At 43.5% G+C, this 4424-nt stretch overlaps 1 pseudogene; it reads right to left on the bottom strand.

Annotated features, from left to right (window-relative positions):
- Positions 1-314: 314 nt before the first annotated feature.
- Positions 315-1945, bottom strand: LOC122536645 (annotated as a pseudogene).
- Positions 1946-4424: the final 2479 nt, after the last annotated feature.

The raw sequence follows: 4424 nt of genomic DNA, 5'->3' as shown, positions 1-4424 counted from the left end.
ACAATAGACGACACGAAGTTGGAATAATCGAGATAGAACGATGAAATTAGAAATAGCGGTCAGATCAGTGCAAATTAGACGTAATATTAGTAACTGCAATTTTAATCGTCTACTTTTTACAGACATCCCTTATATATCCTACGTGAATAACTAGTTTGATATTTATTTCAACAGAATCGCAATCTATAATAAATTGTTGAATTGAAATATCGCGAAATTTCACGTACGAGATATTCGATCGATCGAGTAGAGATTGACGATTAAAGTCGAAGAAACAGCGAAAAATGATCTCGCGCAGATACCTACATCTCGCTAACGATTCACCATGGATTTCTTGCATGAACGATTTTAGCGAGCGGGCATTAATGTTGTATAATGTACTGACATGCATACCTGGCAGACAACGAGTATAAGGCTACAGATACTCTCGTGGCCAATGGCTGAACGTGGTAGTCCTGTACAGAACAGTTTTACCGATAAGACCCGGCGTGTTTAACAGCCGCCGGCTAAAGCACCGCTTCTGCACCCCCGCGCTCTCTTCTGCACCACCACGTTCATTCACCATGGGACGTAGACTGGGTGTTACATTCTATACACGCACGGAACCAAAGGAGATTCTATAAAACTGTTCCAGCTATGATGTCAGAAACGACCGACATGCTTGCGGTCTCCCGGTGGAAAATCCTCTCTCGCCGAGAGTAGAAAACGCGAGATTTCTAAATGCTTTTCGACTTTCCCTCGAAAGCGGATGCTTTTGACACACGGGGAACGTGAAATTTTCTACTTCGTGGTAATTAAACAGTCGCGAATTAACGCTAAATAATCCTCCTACGCTTGCAATTTCGGGGGAAAGAAATGTGAAAACGAAGTAATTAAAGAATATGAAAAGCGAGGTAAATCAGCCACCCTTTCAGCAACGTGTGAAGTTGGAATAAAACAAATAAATCATCAGCTACAAAAATAAATCGTCGCAAAAGTAACAATCATTAAAAAAAAAAAAAAAAAGGTCATACGTGCTAACGTACGTAGCACGCGGAACAAGTGCGACAAACGTGCGCGAGAAATCCCATTGAAGCCTGGCATAAATCTCGTGGTCGAGTAAAAAAGAAGTTTTCAAGGTTACGCTCGGGAGCAAGAGGTGAGGAAGGGTAGAGAGAAAGAGGGTAAAAAAAGAAGAGGAAGAAGTAGAAAGAGGAGAAGGAGAAGGAGAAGAAGAAACAGCTGAAAGGCGGGTTTTCTTCGGTCCAGCGGGATTTCGTCCAGCCGAGCTCCTGGAGCGCAAGAAACGACCTTAGACCTGGATCAATAGAAGAAGGGGGGGTTGGTACTCTCCTAGAGGAGAGGGGCGGGTGCAAGGGGTGAACGAGCAGCGAAGGAGGGGGTAGCAGCCAAGAGGGTACTGGTGGCAAGAGGCATGGAAGGGGGTGAAGTGGAAAAATCTTAGGTTTCCCGCACGGTTGCGGAGGGAGACTGCTCGAGGATCAAGGTGGGGGTAACCTTAGACAAGAGGCGTGGTCTGTTCCTATTCTCACCCCCGGGTTTCCACGGAGAAGCAACCCTTATAGCCGACGTGGAGGCCATGCACGTCAACTAGAATGATCACGAGAACAGATGTCGAGATCGTGCGAGATAACCGTTGTGTAATATCCTTTAAAATTATTCCTGCTCTCCTTCCGCCCCCTTTTTCGCGCGGCATCTTCTTCTCGCGTTCACGATGAAATTTCTCTTCTCTTCCTCCCTACGGGCAACGTTTCTTCTTCTGCGCCTCCGCCGTTTGATGCCAGCGCCGGTTCTTTTCGTACTCTCCACTGAACCGGCCGTTTTCGCACCAAGAGAATCGCGCGTTCACGATGAAATTCAGCACCGAGAACCGAGAGCGGACAACAACGCGTCTGGAACAACGTCGAACGGGAGTCTCGCGGCCGGAGCTTTTTTATCGGCTAGTCGGTAGACGAAGCTCGAAGAGTAAAACGAAGCCCGTGGCAGCCGTGCTTTTTTACGGCGCATGCGGGCGTTTCAGCAGCAACGAAGTGGGGGTCAAAAGAGAATCGAACTCGACCGCTTGTTTTCCACCCTTCGTCCCGGCGGCCTCGATTCTCGCGACCGCTTTTGTTTGGAGAAACTCCGGTGACGCGGATCGGTTATCGATCCGCAGTAAAATCGTCGAAAAAGGGAACGGATAATGTTCTGACCTAGAATCACGACGAACGAACCGGCGTTTCTTAAACAATGTGAGAATAGATTGTACAAAAAAGTGTTTGATTCTGCGGACAAGTGTATGTACGTTTGATCGATTCTAGAATCATTTGAAAACCTAGATCTTTACGCAATAACTATTTCGCTATAGATGCTTCTCATCTATTAACTGTTTCTTTTATTTTTCATTTGATCATTGAATGAACAATTTTGCTACTTCAATTTACAGAATCTTTCGATCCCACCATCTACATTTTCAATAAAAGAGGAAAAACTGAAACTAATAGAATAATCTGTATAGATACTATAAAATCCATCCTTTCCAAAAAAAAAAGAAAAGCTAGCATTCATATCTACCTGTATTTTTCTGAAAGAAACAAAAGAAGAATCGTAGGCAGGATCTATAGCCGAACATTAACCGTAAACGTTTCATTCACTGAACCATGAAATCCCCGCGACAAGCAAAATCGTTACACAAAACTCCGTATGACACACAAACCGATGAACAAATGGACCACAAACAACGAGACCAAACCGCCCGGCAAACAGGAATCCGCGTTGATTGCCTCTCGGATCCCGTCAAACGGTGAAAAAAAAAAACCTATAGCGAACGAACAGAGCGTACGCGGTTCCCCTATGGAAACTTTAGTACAACGAAGGTAATCAACGAGCTTATCGACATGTAAATCGTACGATTCGTGACACGGACTTCTGATCGTGCGTGGCGCGTTACACAAGAGGAGAGGAGAGCGTCGCGGGGTCCGTAACGGGGTAGGCATTTACACGTGCAAATGTAGCAGTACGAAACGTTCATACATTTCGGTTACATTACCGTAGACATCATCGGATGTGTTGACGGGAAATACGAGCATAACTCAACCGAGGCTACCTGCCGGGATTTCGCGAAAATCTCCCTCTCTGTCCCCGCTGTTTCTGTATCCACCAACCATTTCTCTCTCTGTCTCTCTATCATTCTCTCTGCGAGACCGCGTCACGCATTTTCTGTCCCTCTCCGTCAGTCTCTGGTACACACCCTCGCGCAATATGTGTATCCGTGTACACGTATCTCCACTTCTATTTATCTCTGTCTATTTCATTCTCCACGCCCTCTCCCTCCCTCCCCCCTCGTCTGTGGTTCTCCCTCGTGCCGAACCCCTTCAGTTCCTCACACCGTTTCCACCTCCGCGTTGTCTTCCTCTTCCTGTCTCTCTCTAACGTTGCACTGAATGATGACGTCATTTCCTACGAAGCATTATACATCTCGCAGCATATTTCCGTCGACCGATTAAGATTCGCCCGACATTCGGCTGGAAAATGAGATTTTCTGGCAGACCGGTACCTCTTACGGAATCCAGACACCGTGACTGGACGCGCTCGTCGCGCGAAGAAATTGAATTCGCGTGAAATAATGGCGTGAATTAGTCGATAATGATGACGGATCGAGAGGCAAGGAGTATTTTCTGTCGCGACACAGACAGTTTGATTGCTACTGTGATAGAACTATCCGAGATGATGTAATTTTTCTAGAAATTGATGTCAACTTCAGCCAACTACAAAATAGAAATCTGATTGTATGTGATTTTATTATTATTATTATTATTATTATTACTTTAATAATCATCTACCTATAATATTTTTGGCACGTGTTATATCATAGGAACTTTCTCGTTCCAACGGTGACTTTGTAACTACGTGTTTAGCGTTATGAGGTGGAATTCATTGAAAGCTGGAGTTATAAAGAAAAATTATATATGGAATTATAAATGTTATTCTGAACTGTTATTAAGCAATTCTAAATGTAAAAACGTGTGACTCGCTTGTTTGTCAGAGAACAGTGTAGAAAATTTGTAACTAACAAATAATTTGAGAATCATTCAAAATATGCTCTAAATATGCTCTAATAGCCAGGGAATCCTTACAATTTTCAGAAATTATACAATATCTACGTTTATTATTATTTAAGCTCAATTTATGTTTTTACATAAAATTTACTAAATTTGTCAACCTAAACGAAATATATTTTCTTGAATTTTACGATGTTATTTTACCAAAACGAAAATTCAGCCCAAAAGAAGTTAAGATACGAAGAAATTCAGGCACATAAATGCCTGCTGAATGAAAGCTTTCGTTGGAGTTTCATCAATTACACGACAATTAGGCGATACGATAGGCAATAGTCTTTTTCAAACGTCTCCGACAACTACCTCGTGTCCAGTAAACGCACACTC

Source organism: Frieseomelitta varia, unplaced genomic scaffold, assembly GCF_011392965.1.
Source record: "Frieseomelitta varia isolate USP_RPSP 00005682 unplaced genomic scaffold, Fvar_1.2 scaffold_860, whole genome shotgun sequence".
Lineage (NCBI taxonomy): Eukaryota > Metazoa > Arthropoda > Insecta > Hymenoptera > Apidae > Frieseomelitta > Frieseomelitta varia.
The sequence above is the reverse complement of the archived record's forward strand: the minus strand, read 5'-3'. Positions and strand labels throughout refer to the sequence as shown.